This window comes from Oreochromis aureus, linkage group 3, assembly GCF_013358895.1.
Source record: "Oreochromis aureus strain Israel breed Guangdong linkage group 3, ZZ_aureus, whole genome shotgun sequence".
NCBI lineage: Eukaryota > Metazoa > Chordata > Actinopteri > Cichliformes > Cichlidae > Oreochromis > Oreochromis aureus.
The window spans coordinates 62,109,705-62,125,355 of record NC_052944.1 but is presented as its reverse complement, the minus strand read 5'-3'; positions in this window follow the sequence as shown (position 1 = coordinate 62,125,355).

The window sequence follows — 15,651 nt, the reverse complement described above, 5'->3', positions numbered from 1 at the left end:
TTACCTTACAATATAAAGTGACTTTAGTCAAGATTTGCTGACTCTTAACTGGTGCTTTATGAATAAAAATGAACAGATCTAAAGGTGTTCCTGAAATGTGGGTTTATTAGAACAGGACAGATGGATGACCCTCTCAACACAGGACTGGCGGCACTTTTCCCCATTTAATAAATAAAAAACAAAATATTTTAAGACAGATTACTACACCAAACTTAAAGATGAAAGTGAATTTACTGGATTTGTTTTATCAGCTCTTGCTTTTCAAAGACGATAATGAGCAAAGTACAATTAGAAATGCTTGTTCTGATGAATACTTTTAAACTGTAAACAGCAGCTAAGTGAATAAATTCTCAGCAGTGACAATATATAAACACAATATTTCATAATCCTCAGTGCACACCTTCTTCTCTCCTGTGCTCAAAATGCTCTTAGCTGTTTAACTTTAAGTAGAGAAGAAAAGCTTGACATATTTCACGACCATTAAAAGTTAGAGAAGCCTCTGAAAATGAGGTCATGGTTACAAGCAAAACCCTCTGCTTGTACTCACAGACAACAAATAAGACAATAACAATGAAAGTGACTACAAAGTTACATCAGAGGCTAGGAAAAGAGCAAGCATGAAGTGAGTCATTGCTTGCTCTTGGTACCTATCTTCATGTACCAGTGTGATAAAGTGTCAGTGAACCAGGGTTTAGGTTTTGGACTGTGTTACTGGTTTAAAATTATGTTCTAAGTTAGGTTAGAGTCTCTGTTTGGTTTGCTTGTACTTTTGTTTTCTTATTAGATCATATAGTTTAGTTTAGTTTCTAGCTCTTAGTGATCATAGTTCTCTCTCCCTCAGAGTCTGATCTCCTCCTGTAGTTAGTCAGTCTTGTATCTTTGTTTATTCTCACCTATCAACATGTCAAGCTTGCATGTCTTGAGTCTGACTTTCTGAGTTGAGTTATTGCATGTAATTTTGATAGTCCGCTGTCCTGTGTCAGTGTATCCAGTTTTGCTTCCTCTCTGTCTCGTCATGTCGCATTAGCCCCAGCTGTGCTCCGACCTGTTTCCCATCCTCTTGTCATTTTGTAGGTGTATTGTAGTGTTTAGTCTTCTTCCGTTTGTCGTTGTGTGCTCCACATTAGCTGTGTGTTTAATGAGTGTTGATGTTCTCTCGTTTACATATAGCCATGTGTTTCTTGGGGCTACGTTCACACTGCAGGTCTTAATGCTTAATTCCGATTTTTTGATCAAATCCGATTTTTTTGTCTGCTTGTTCACACTACAAATAAAATGTGACAGCAAACACGCTCTAGTGCAGAGGTCCCCAACCTCCGTGGTACCGGGCCGTGAGTCGTTTGGTACAGGGCCGCGAGAGTTGAGGCTCGTACCGCACAGAAAAAATAAATAACTTACATTAATTTCATTTTATTTATTATCCGACTCTGAACAGTGTTTTATTTTGAAAAAGACGGAATTCTCTCATTTACTTCCGTCTATGACTGACTCTTGACGCATGTCAAGATACATTAGTAGCTAATATTAAACCTACAAGCTAGCAAAATGAGTAAAAAACAGATGTCTTTGGAGGGTTTCTTTGCGAAGGGAAAAAGGCCCAGTGAGGAGAAAGAAGAAGAGTGTATGACAACCACTAAGAAAAAGAAAGCTGCATTTAACAGACAATAGCAAAAGACCTACTTGAAATATGGATTTATCGCGACAGGCGATTCCCACGCACCAAGCCCGCTCTGCATAATATGCGGCCAACCGCTCTCCAATGAGGCAATGAAGCCTTCAAAACTGCTTCGTCACTTGGAGACCAAGCACCCAACATTAAAAAACAAGCCTTTGGAGTATTTTGAAAGAAAAAAGTGGGAACAACAGGGACAGAAGCAATTACTGAGGGCCTCCACAACAACAAATACAGGTGCACTGAGAGCATCATACTTGGTGGCTAACCGTATTGCTAAGGCTAAAAAGTCATTCACTATTGGTGAAGAATTGATCCTTCATTCCACTAAAGACATTTGCTGTGAACTTTTCGGGGAGGTGGCGGCTGAAAAGATAGCACAGGTGCCTCTGTCGGCTAGCACCGTTACTCGTCGCATTGAGGAAATAGCAGAGGACATTGAGACACAGTTGTTGGAGAGAATTAATACATCACCGTGGTACGCTTTGCAGGTTGACGAGTCTACAGATGTGGACAATAAGGCAATACTACTTGTTTATGTGCGATACCTTTATCAGGAGGATGTGCATGAGGATATGTTGTGTGCACTATCGTTGACAACCAAAACCACAGCTGCAGAACTATTCAGGTCACTGGATGATTATGTATCAGGAAAACTTAAATGGTCTTTTTGTGTCGGCATATGCACAGACGGAGCTGCTGCCATGACCGGACGGCTGTCTGGTTTGACTACTCGGATTAAGGAGGTTGCACCTGAATGTGAATCTACAGATTGTGTCATTCACAGAGAAATGCTGGCAAGCCGAAAAATGCCACCAGAACTTAACAGCGTATTGAATGATGTTGTTGGCGTTATTAACCACATCAAAGCACACGCCCTCAACTCACGCCCGTTCGAGCAACTTTGTGAGGAGATGAACGCGGAGCACAGGCGCCTTCTCTTGCACACAGAAATAAGGTGGTTGTCCTGAGGGAGATCACTCGCCAGAGTTTTTGAATTACGAGAGCTGCTGCAGAGACTTTTCTCAGAAAAGAAGTCACCGCTGGCAGCACATTTCAGTGACAAGGAGTGGGTCGCAAAACTCGCTTACATATGCGACGTATTCGGCCTACTAAATGACCTCAATCTGTCCCTTCAGGGGAAAATGACAGCTGTCTTCAAGTTGGCAGATAAGGTAGCTGCATTTAAAGCCAAACTGGACTTGTGGAGACGACGCGTAAACAGAGGCATATTTGACATGTTTCATACATTGGCTGGATTTTTGGAAGAGACTCTGCCTGAGCAATCATTCTCCCAGCTAGTGCACGATCACCTGTCTTTGCTTTTAAAAGAGTTCGAGCGCTACTTCCCAATCACAAAAGACCCACGAACTGACAAGGAAAGGATCCGCGACCCATTTGTCAATAAACCGGGTGAATCCAGCTTGTCTTTGCAAGAAGAAGATCAACTGTTGGAAATCACAAATGACGGCGGCCTTAAAAGTATGTTCGAGACATCAGCTTTGCCGGTATTCTGGATAAAAGTCATGGCGGAATACCCCGAGATTGCCACAAAAGCACTAAAAACCCTGTTGCCGTTTCCAACATCATATCTGTGTGAAGCGGGGTTTTCTGCAGTAACAGCGACTAAAACAAAATTGAGGAGCAGACTGAACATAAGCAACACACTTCGGGTGTCATTGTCCCCCATTTCGCCCAGGTGGGACCGTCTCGTTGCAGAGAAACAAGCACAGGGCTCTCACTGATTGAGCGTTATGGTGAGTTATATATTTTCTTGTACTTTTATATTTGTTTTGTAGTTGTGTGTCCTATTTTGAAAGAAATGTTTACGCATTACCATAGCGACCAGAGTATTAAGGGGGAGAAAGGCGGATGTTACTCACAATGTTGTTGGCGCATTTCAGGAGGATGCTGCTAATAAAGTTACATGATTACACAGTGAATTCACATGTAATATTATATTTACAAAATACCACAGTTTTTGTCTTGGACATATCATTTTTGTTGTATTTATCCGTGACACCTGCCGGTCCGTGAAAATATTGTCTGACATTAAACCGGTCCGTGGCCCAAAAAATGGTTGGGGACCGCTGCTCTAGTGTGAACCCTCAAAGCGGCCCGCATGCGCAAAAGAAGACGTCACACACACAGTGCGCTCTGTTTAGACCCAGAGCAAACACTATTGTTTGACTGATGGCCCTTAATATAAAGACTTGTTTGGGACTTTACGTTTCCCAATTTTGCTTTAAGTTGCTTTATGTTATTTACATATGGCCTAGGAGCGGTGCTTCAAAGGATAGTTGGAGATTTCTGTCAGAATCTGCAGATTATACAGTACAAATAAAATGTTCATGTTTCTCCAATGCTGTCTTCCCAACAGTTTCACTAACATCTACACTGGATGGCCAGGAAGCGTTCACGATGTCTTCTCCAGCGCTTCTCCGGCGCTGATAATTGGCGTCTGTCTTGTGTCAGTGACGTAAAAGACGGATCTAATGCGACATGACCATTCAAACAGCAGTCGCTTTCTAAAACATCAGATATTTATCGGATTCAGTACCACATACGAAAGTGACCCAGGTCGGATTTTAAAAGATCGGATTTGTGCTGTTCACTCTGTCATACCATGATCAGATATGGATCGGATATAGAGATGGGTATCGATTAGGTTTTATCCGATACCAAACCAGTACTTTTGAAACGGTGCCGGTGCTTAAATGATGCTCGAACCGGTGCTTAAAGAATGGAAAAAACACAAACTTTGTCCAAAAACCTCTCATGTTCAGCTGTTTTCCACTTTCTTTGGTCATTTTAGCCTTTTTGGCCAGGGTGAAGGGAGTATCTGCCATCAAACAAGAAGACAGCCGCATGTAACTACAACGGTGTTTGCTAGTTCACCTTACATGCATTAATGTAATAATGTGGTTAGCGTACTCAGCGTAAATTACACACGAACAACATTAGGCTACTCGCCCAGAGAAGAACGGCTGCTGCTGCCATCATCATCCGTCATCATTTCTGCTATGCTAACAGGGCTAGGGGCCAGGACTCTACTCTTCGGGTTCTTGGGGGATGTTGCTAACTCCGGGTCCGATAACAGGCACCACACCCGCAGTAGATGTGCACGGTGTGAGGTCTCGCAGCAAGCTATCAAATACGGTGCATTTCTCGGCTTTAAAAAAAAACGCTATGCGTCGCCAGGTGTTTCATCAGATTTGAGGTGTTACCTCCTTTGCACAGTATCAGCTTAAAGCACTTCTTGCAGGCTGCTGAGTTTGCATCTTTTGCTGTGAAGTACAGCCAGACTTTTGACCGCTTCGCCTTGGGCATTTTTAATCTGTAGCTCTGCTCTAAAAGAACGTACGTACCTGGGCCCGCCTACTATCCTTGGAAAGGTAAAATGATTGGCTAGAACCCAAAGTTTATGACATCTCATGGAAAAAAAAGCACAGAAATAAAGCACTGAAATGTGCGCTGCTTTTCGATCTGGTTACTACCGTTTATGTCCCTAGTTGGATAGGGTCAAAAAAGTTGGATTTGATGCGCTTTCGCCTGCAGTGTGAATGTAGCCATAGTCACCAGTCTTTGCTTCTAGTTCTTCTTTTGTTTGCTTCTTTAGTGTTTTGTTGTACTTTATTTTTGAATGTAAGTTCACAGCCGATGAAGCTGCCTCTTTAAGTTGATTCTTGGTCTCGAAGTCCTTCGCTAGGGTCCTACGCTTGCCTGCCACACTGCTCACCCTGACATAAGGTCCTTAATGCAGCCTTCAGTTTGGATGTTAGTCCATTAAGTTCAATCTGTACTTTAAAGAATATAAACTCAGCTTTTCCTCGGCTTTTCAGTGTTGTTTTGTTCGGGAACTTCAGCAGTCAAAGTTAGCGTGTCACTGTTTTGCTCCTCCATCTCTGCCAATGAGCCTGGTCAGAATTTCTTCTGAGAAAAAAATACAATTTTAAAGTTTGTTTTTTGTTGCTGTTGTTTATAGTTCAGCTAAAATTAAAAGGAAAAAAAAATACAAAGTTTAATATTGAGAAAGATAAGATGGGAAATGTCTTGAAAAAAAAATGGATATCTATACTTCACCCATGAGAGCCAGCAAGAAAAAACGGTTTTGGTTTTGATCAGATCTGCTGTGGATTGACATTATTAATTTTCTTATAATATATGTTTAGTTGCATACACATAATAGCATTGAGTTGCAATACAAGCAGATCATAAATAAAGTAACATGAATACCTCAAAAAACTAAATCAATCATAACATTAAACTCACCTTGTTTTTATAGAGAAGGTGATCAGACTGTCTTCATCTCTTGAGCCCAGCACTGGATTATCACACAAATATCTCTGCTTATTATTAAGCTAAAAGCTTGATATTGACATAACAACGTAACAACTGTAACTCTGTGTGGCATTTATCTGGACTCTAATCTGAGGTGCTGTTAACTTGCGAATTCTGAGGCTGGTGACTCGGATGGATTTTTTAAAAAATAAAAGCAATGTTGTTCAAAGAATGCTTATAGAGCCTGGTGTGAGTGCCACTGTAAAGTGCTTTGTCAGGATATCACCAGCAGGTGGAAGCCCAGGAGATTCAGTCAGACCAACAACACACAAGGCCTTCACTGTGACCTCTGACCTTTAATAACGGAAAAAAGAAAATAAGAATAATTATAAATATGAGCTGATAGGGAGCAAATAGTTAACAATTACAGTAGATCAATACACATCAGAGAAGTAAAACAATCACTGAATATTTAAAAAAAGAGCTGTGTTCTTTCTCGAAAGCCAGCAGACACTAAATGTCAAAAACAGTCAAACAAATTAAAAACAAAATTGAGGTCCATAAATAAATATGTTTTGTTCATTTGAGCAGCCTCACAGTGTTAAATCAGACCTCCCAAGCTCTAACTCGTTCATTTGTAATGAGGTCATTTGTTTTAAGTGATTCACTTTTGACTTCATATTGTTCAGAATGCGGCTGCTCGTCTTCATACTGGTACTGGGTGGCGTGTTTCTATTACCCCCGTCCTTGCCGACCTGCATTGGCTCCCCGTTAAGTATCGTATTCAATTCAAAATCCTGCTGCTCGCCTTAAGAATTATTGACAATATAGCGCCAAGTTACCTCACTGAGCTACTTAGATTATTCACCCCTGCTAGAGTACTAAGATCATCTTCCCAGTTACTTTTGGTACAGCCGAGATTCCAGCTGGAGACTAGAGGCGACCGCCCGTTTGCGTTGGCTGCACCTGATCTGTGGAATAACCTCCCCATTGCTATCCGTGAGTCTGATTCTATTCAATCCTTCAAATCTCAATTAAAAATCTATTATATAACCTCACCTTTTCTACCAGTTAATGCTTGTTTGTTAGTTAGTTTAATGCTTGTTACTACTTTCGTTCTGTTTTTAACTATTTTTAATTATTTTTTACATATATTTTACATATATACATTTCTTGACTCTCTGATCTTTTACACATATTGTTCTATTATGCTTTTATATGTATTTCTTTTGTCTCTGTGTTCTTAATGCCATCAACCTGCTAGCATGTTTGGTACTTTGACATGTCCTTCATCTTTCTCTACTACTTACGTTTGACCCTCTCCTATGTTAAGCACTTTGGTATACCACTGGTTTTTAAATGTGCTATATAAATAAAGTTTGCTGTTGTCATTGCATATTAGAGAGAAAAACCTGCAGCGAAGCTTCTTTAAATCTATCTGAGTTATGCACAGTGATTGTTATGTCATTAAAATGTCTCTAATGGGTAAAATCACAGAATAAATGTTGAAAACTTTCCACTCATAAACAAACTGCTGTTGGGTGTTGTCTTCTATCCTTCTCTCTATCTCTCTCTCTTGTCAAGTCTCGGAGTAGTCGAAACATTTAAATAACTTCTTTTGAGAGCAACAGCAGATTTCCCCATCATTGATTTTCTGGCTCTGTTACTTCTCTGTTCTGCTGAATGACAGAAACAAATGGTTTAAAACTCTGTCTTTGGCTCATCATGTTTCCTTGTCTTTGAAGGAAAACATCAGCAGGTACTAAAATGTGACATCGTCAGACTGCATGCCACCGATTGGCTGGTCAGTAGCATCAATCGATGAGTCATGAGAGCATAGCATTCACAAAAATCCAAACCGCCATTTTTGAAATCCGGTGTTGTGCCAAAAAGTGATCATCTACCAAAAACAGATTTTCAGTATGTGCCAAAAAGTGATTGTCCATATTTAAACTAATGTAAATGACCTATAATATATGAAACATATTACAGTGTGATATAAATGTATTCCTCATGAGTGATATCAAGTCATCTTGAGCCACAAACAGCATTCCTGTCAGAAGGTAGATGCTGCAATCAGCTTTTGGCAAAGTGACGCATCCTTTATTTGTCCAGTTAATTGGTCTCATTTAAATAGAAAATGTATTTTTAAGAGTAATTTGGCCAAGCGGACATCAAAAATTCCCCCCCAAAATATAACATTACCTCTATAATGATATTTTAAAAGGTCAAAAAGGACCGTATTGGTTATAATGCAGGTAACACAGAGTCGTTAAGATACTTGAAAAACAAGGAATTTTTAAATTTGTAAATCCTGTTAACTAAAGTCTATTTAAAAAAAAAGACATTACACATAAAAAAACTACATTAAATATTGGAAATCAATTTTTGGCAGATGATCGCTTTTGGCATAACTGTTAACGAGGGAAATGGCTACAAAAAACAACACCATGGTCCCAGAGTCTGACGAAAAGCAACAGACCGAGCAGCAGCATAAGGCAATACTGCAGTACCTTAAGGCTGGTTTTGTTGTGATTTGGTCACATTGAACTGACATCAAATAACAGAAGTTCAATATCAAAATATCAGAACGTTGTTATGAAGTAAATCATAAATCTCATCTTAATGTGTTTTGTGTCTTGTGTCACCAACTTGTCCTGCTGGGCTGAGCAGAAAAATAAGTGATGCATGAGCTGAGACTCTTTTAACAGATGAACTCTGAGTTGAGGAAAAGATGGAGACGTCTGTGTGGGTCTGTGCACTTTCTTAGCCCTCCAGTTGTGTTCACAGTCAAAATTGACAGGTCTGTTTTAACAGCCCTTAAATTAGTATAAAAAAATTAGCAGAACAAACATTTCTCACCACCAGAGTCAGTTCGGTGGGTTGTTCAATTGGGTCATTAATTGTTCTTTGAGTGGGCTATTCAGTGGGTTGTTCAGTGGATCATTCAGTCAATGGGGAGGGGGGTGTGGATTCCCATTCATTTCCTATGGCGGTCACTTTTGACCGGGAACACCACAGATGTAACAAGGTTCAGTAATACAGTCAAAATTCATGACAGAGGTGATCATCATTTTCATAGTCCATAGTGTGGAGGATATCATAAGGCTGCGAGGCAATCAGATGTAAAACACAATTAGATGTAAAACACAATATTTATGAATTTTTGTTGTAAAGTTGTAAATCGGTCAGATTTGACCAGAACACAACATAATATAGTTCGACATTTATAATCAACAGTGATGTGAAACAACTACAACTCTGAATCTGATTCAGTTTGTAGTTTGCAAGCTTGAAATCATATCGTGGATCAACTTCAACTACTAACACTGTACTCTCCTCTCCTCCGTCTCTCAGGGAAAAGGCCTGAAGGGCATTGAGTCAAACACATTTCAATTTGGATTCTTACATAGTGAAAACGGGATTTACTATTTTTATTTTCCAATTAATTAAATTAATTAATTTTACCATTTGATCTGAGTTTGTTTTACTGATTTTTTCAACATTTATGTTTCATCCTTCACAGTTATAGAGTGACTAACCAGAAACATCAGTGCCAGACAGCAGGCACATGTGGGTCTAACCTGGCCCACTTTGAGACCTTATAGCTCAGTGATGACTCTGGAAATGAGCTGAGGTTGGTTTAAAATGATTGTTGTTTGTGACACAAATGTCACAACACAACATCAGTCACCTCATTTGGTGCTGTATAAATAAAATTGAATTGAACTGTAAAACACTAAGAGCAAAGCTATAGGAAAAGAAAAAAAGACCCAACAAAAAAACAGGTTCAAGCTGACAACGCACCACTGATTAAACTGATCTGATCACATTTTTAACATCCAGAGTTTGCAGACTTTAGATGTTCTGTAGGCTGTTAAAGATTAGAATGATAAACTTGTTTTCAAGGAATAAAATGATCCTGCAGTTATTTTCGACAGAACTAGGACGTTGTCTGTTCTGTGTAAAAAACACTCTCTTTTGAACTGTGCAGCAGTGGGGGAGGTGACATTGAAGAACAATGTGCCCATTTTGACCTCTGTTTACAGTCACAGGCTCACTGGGAGCTGTGCAGGTTACATTTTAATTTCAGTTTATTTTGTTGCATACTGTAGTTAAAAACGTCAATGATCAGGTTAGGTGTCAGCCTCTGCAACAAGAAATACCAAAGAAATATGTTTAATTATTATTAAGTGCTGTATTTGCTCTCTGAGTGTTTGTCCCCTGGTGATGCCTGAAGCTGATCTCAGGTGGTATGTTTGTCTCTCTGGAACTGGATCAGCAGGTTTCCAGTAAAACTAGACCTGCATGAACAGAACCACTTCCAACACTGTTCAAATACACCCCTTTTAAAATAAAGAATTTAAAATACCCAATGTATCATGAGGGTCGTTCACTTTTTAGTGGGGTTCCTGGTTAATCTAAAGAAAAATATTTAGTCAGGCACCAGTAGTGCAAGTTTTCCCACTTAAAAAGAAGAGAGAGGCCTGTAATTTTCATCATAGGTATATGTCAAATATGAGAGACAAAATGAGAAAAAAAATCCAGAAAATCACATTGTCTGATTTTTAAAGAATTCATTAGCACATTATGGTGGAAAATAAGTATTTGGTTACCTACAAACAAGCAAGATTTCTGGCTCTCACAGACCTTTAACTTCTTCTGTAAGAGACTCCTTTGTCCTCCACTTGTTACCTGTGTTAATGGCACCTGTTTGAACTTCAATTCCATTCAATTCAACTTTATTTATATAGCGCCAAATCACAACAGCAGTTGTCTCAAGGTGCTTTATAATGTACAGTAGATCGTACAATAATAGAAACAGAGAAAAACCCAACAATCATATCACCCTTTGTGTCTGTGAAGGTTCTCAGTCATCCAGGTCAGGATGACTGAGCCTCTCATCCAAGAAGCTTCTTCAGTTCTAAGGTCAAATTTGACCTTAGAACTGAAGAACTGAAGAAGCTTCTCGGATGAGAGGTGAAACGTCTTCAAGCAACTCAAAGAAGTCCAGACGCTTTTCTTTGCAAATTCCTTTGACCACCCTTTGAGCAAGCACATTGGCGACAGTGGGAACTTGTAATCAGTCCAGCTATCCACAACCTCAAACAGTGACACTCCAAACTCCACTATGGCCAAGACCAAAGAGCTGTCAAAGGACACCAGAAAGAAAATTGTAGACATTCACCAGGCTGGGAAGACTGAATCTACAATAGGTAAGCCGCTTGGTGTGAAGAAATCAACTGTGGGAGCAATTATTCGAAAATGGAAGACATACAAGATCTTCTTGTCATGTTCAGGTCACATCTGACCGATTTACAATAAAAACAATCATAAATACTGTGTTTTACATCTGCCTCAAGGCCTAATGATATCCTGCACAGCATGAATTTAAACATATGAAAGTGATGATCATCTCTTTCATTGAACTTTGAGTGTTTTAATCAATCGTGTTACATCTGTGGTGTTCCCCGTCAAAAGTGAGCGCCATAGGAAATGAATGGGAATCCCTCCACTCACTGACTGAACGACCCACTGAATGACACCCAGTGAATGATCCACTGAACTACACCCACTGAATGGCCCACTGAATGACCTACTGAACAACACCCATTGAACGACCCTAGTGAACGACCCATTGAACGATACACTTAACGACCCCCACTGAATGAACAAACACTGGTAAAAATCTCTTTATGTGCCTATCCTCTATGTGAACCACACCTTGCAGACTAATCAGTGTATCATCTTCTCACAGACCCCAGATATATAGCTTGATGTTTGCCTTGCACTCATTTTACTCCGAGCACAATGAGGAGGCGACTGACCAAGCAGTTCTCTGTCAAAGAGGTTCTGGTCCAGGTTTCTGGATGTGAAATTAAACAGGAGATAGACGAGGATGTCTCGGAAGTGGAAGACAACACAGATTTTGATCCAGACTTAGAGGAGACTGACCAGTCAACAGCTGGAGAGGGAGAGGCTCCCAAAGAAAGGGCGCCTGAGGAAACATTCCAGTCCAAGAGTGGATACTTGCTCTGGTCTTCATCCCTCCAGGACAGAGGAGGTAGCCCAGGACCAACACAGTATGCCATATCTCATGTGGATGACATCAAATCCAGCTTCCAACTCTTTTTACCAGAGTCCATTGAGGGAATTATACTGGAGATGACAAACCTGGAGGGGAAGCGTGTGTTTGGAGACACCTGGAGAGAAATCGACCTGGTAGACCTCCAAGCCTACATAGGTCTGTTGATTTTAGCAGGAGTATATCGCTCAAACAATGAGGCTACAAAAGGTCTGTGGGATGCAGAGTCTGGCAGGCCTATATTCCGAGCAACCATGTCCTTAGAACAATTTTGTGTCCTTTCAAGAATTATTCGATTTGACAACAGAGATACACGGCAAAATGACAAGCTGGCTGCCATCAGGAACATTTGGGACAGGTGGGTGGAGCGCCTACCGCTTATGTACAATCCAGGCCCTGAGGTGACGGTTGATGAGTGCCTGGTTCCTTTCAGAGGTCGCTGTCCCTTCAAGGTGTACCTTTCAAGCAATCCAGGGAAATGTGGAATAAAGGTTTGGGTAGCATGTGATGCCAGGAGCAGCTATGCCTGGAATATGCAAGTATACACGGGGAACCCCAGTAGTGGAGGGGCCGAAGAAAACCAGGGTGTGCGTGTTGACAAGACAACCAGTCTCCAACGGCATAATACCACATGTGACAACAAGCCTGAACTTTCCCCTGCACAAGTATCAACCAGAGGAAGAGAGGCACTCTCATCAACATGTGCTTTCACTGACACACACACACGTGTGTTGAATGTTCCCACGGAGAATAGAAATGTCATCCCGATGAGCACGCTACACAAAGACGCCGCGGTCAGCACCACAGAGGACAGGAAGCCCCTTATAATCCAGGACTACAAGAAGAACAAAGGAGGTGTTGACTGCCTTGATAAGGTAATGTAACGTTTCATCGATCCTGCATGTATTTAATTTTCATTTATGTGAATCATAGCATTTTGTGTACGACAGATTCAATATGTTCCCAATCTCTTATTTATTGTGCCTTTTATTGCAGCTTACTGGCACATACACCTGCAAGCTAATGACAGCCCGCTGGCCTGTGGCACTGTTCCACAAGATCCTTGATGTGTCTGCTTTCAACGCGTATGTGGTGTGGACAGCCATCGACCCAACCTGGAATCAGGGGAAGAGTTTCATGAGGAGACTTTTCCTAGCAGAGCTGGGGAAAGCTTTGGTGACTCCTCTTATTCAACGGCGCCAACACATTCCCCGCACACCAGCCTCTGCCAGTCTGGTGAAGAGTGTGCAAGCCCCAGCCCCAGCCGCTGCCCTGGCTGCTCTCCCCCAACAAAGACACGGGCAGAAAAGGAAGCGCTGCGAGCTCTGTGCCCCGAGAGACAACAAAACAAGCCTGAGATGCTGCAAATGTGATGCCTATGTTTGCAAGGCCCACTCTCACCTGACTGTCACATGCCACTCATGTGCATGATACACACACACACACAAGGCTTCATGTTGAGTTTGGTCTTTGGTTTTCCATGTATTTTTTACATTACATGTTCATTTTGTAATACATTTTTTAGTGCTTATTTGTGTATTCACTGCAGTTATTTTATGTCTAATTCTGTTAATTCATGTTAAACACTACTTTGAGACATTGTTCACAGCTAAAGAATGTTGAATAAAAAATTTGTTGGTGAAAAAACTGTTTTTTGTGCTAATTTAAGAGCAGTTAAAACCAGTGATGGGGAATAACGGCGTTACAAGTAACGGAGCTTTTTTGCTGTGGGTAATGGGTAATTCACTTTGCTGAAGGATAATGTTAAAGTATGCCAGTAAATACCATTTGAGTTACACAATGAAGCTGAGCTGGATCTTAGGCCAACGTTAACAGTGCGAGCACAGGAAGTGGTGTGAAACTCTAAAATCTCAGGAAGGAGACCAGAGTTCACTTACCTCCTTGTTTTTCACTCTTTGGTCTGTCTGAATTTTTTTTTTTTTTTTTGCTATTATTGATGTAACATTTCAAGATTTTTGAGCTGCCCAGTTGAAAGTATTTTCAAAAATTTTTTCTATTTAATTTCTTGGAGTTTGCATTGAACAGCCAGTGAATAAATTACTCAGAAATGTTAATATGTTCCCTTTTGAATCCTTAAATTGTATGTGTATGCTCAGAGTCACAGACCCAGCACAGATGAGACTTTTCTGCTAAAACTTTCAAACTGAGCACTTCCTGGTCGGTCTCCTTCACATTAAAAGCTTATTTGTGACAGTTTGGTTGCAAGACTTTTAATGTGAAACAAATGGAGGAAGTCTAAGTGTTGTGACGCAGATGATGTAGATTTAGATTTAGTTGTAGTGAATTGGTGCATTATTTTAACTGTGACTGGTCCCATGCTGTTTGAACTTCATGAATCTGATCTGTATATATGGTCTTTAATCTTGTCATTAAATTCAATTACACACCTGCTGAGCGACTAAAAACTCAAAGAGTGAGGATGTTTTTTTGGTAAAAAAAAAAAAAGCTGTGTGTTTAATGAGTTTTGATTTAAGGAAATGAAATATATAAAACTTTAGATGCTGTTTAAACTAAAGACATCTCCATCAGTAGATAAGAGTTTGCGCATGTGCTTCTTAGTTACTGTGTTGTTGATATCTGTGGTTGTGCTTGAACAGGACACATAGTGAGGACATCTGTGCTGTCTATCCTCAAGCAGTCTGTGGTAGTTTGTGGAAATTTACTAGCAAAGCCTGCAGACCACGTGAGTTATTACAAGAGATGGGCTTTTTAAAGCGAAAAATACCAATAATTTCCGAGCAAGCACCGAGTGCGCTGCCATGGGAATGTGAAACTGCTGTATCCTTCCACTGACCGCTATGACACACCTGCACCAGGGCAAACCTCAGCCTGCCCCACTCCTGCTATATAGGTGAAAATAGAGCTATAGGACCGCTGAGCCTCGATTTTATTTATTTTCTGCTGTGTTTCACTTGCATTTATTTGAAAGAGTGAGTGTAAATAGGGGTGGGATTTGATTATCGATTTATCGATTAAAATCGATTCTAGCTTGGATAACGTGATATCCATCCATTAAAATCCTGAATCGATTTTTTAATATAAATTTATTTTGACCGAAACGCCAGAATCTCAGGTTAAACCTCACAAAATTTCAACAACCACCAAACAGCTAAAACAGTAAATGAGAGCAGGAACACGGATTCCTCAGAAAGACGTAAACACAAAGCGCGGACCCGCCGACGCATCAGAAGCAGTGAGATGTCGCCTTTCTCTCCCAACGGCACGGACACGGTCGGGGCTGAAAGCAGACAGCTCGCTGATTCTGATGTTTTGGCGGGTCTGCGCTTTGTGTTTACGCCCTTTTTGTCCTGATTCTGAAGCTGCAGGTTTTATCTCTCTCCAAACAATATTGACTGAACCAGCAGCAAAAGAAGCAGCAAACTATGCTTCACATAAACATCGTCATAAATTCCCTCTTACTGTTTTGCTGCCACCACGATAAAATCACACTACATGCACAGTTGTGTCTCTAATAAAACCTCTATAACTTTGCTCTGCTTCACTTCAGCAGCATCAGGTAATGTTCATATGTTCATTAATGTTTTTCTTTCGTTTTGATCTACTGCAGAATATTTTTATAAAATCCCAGGCC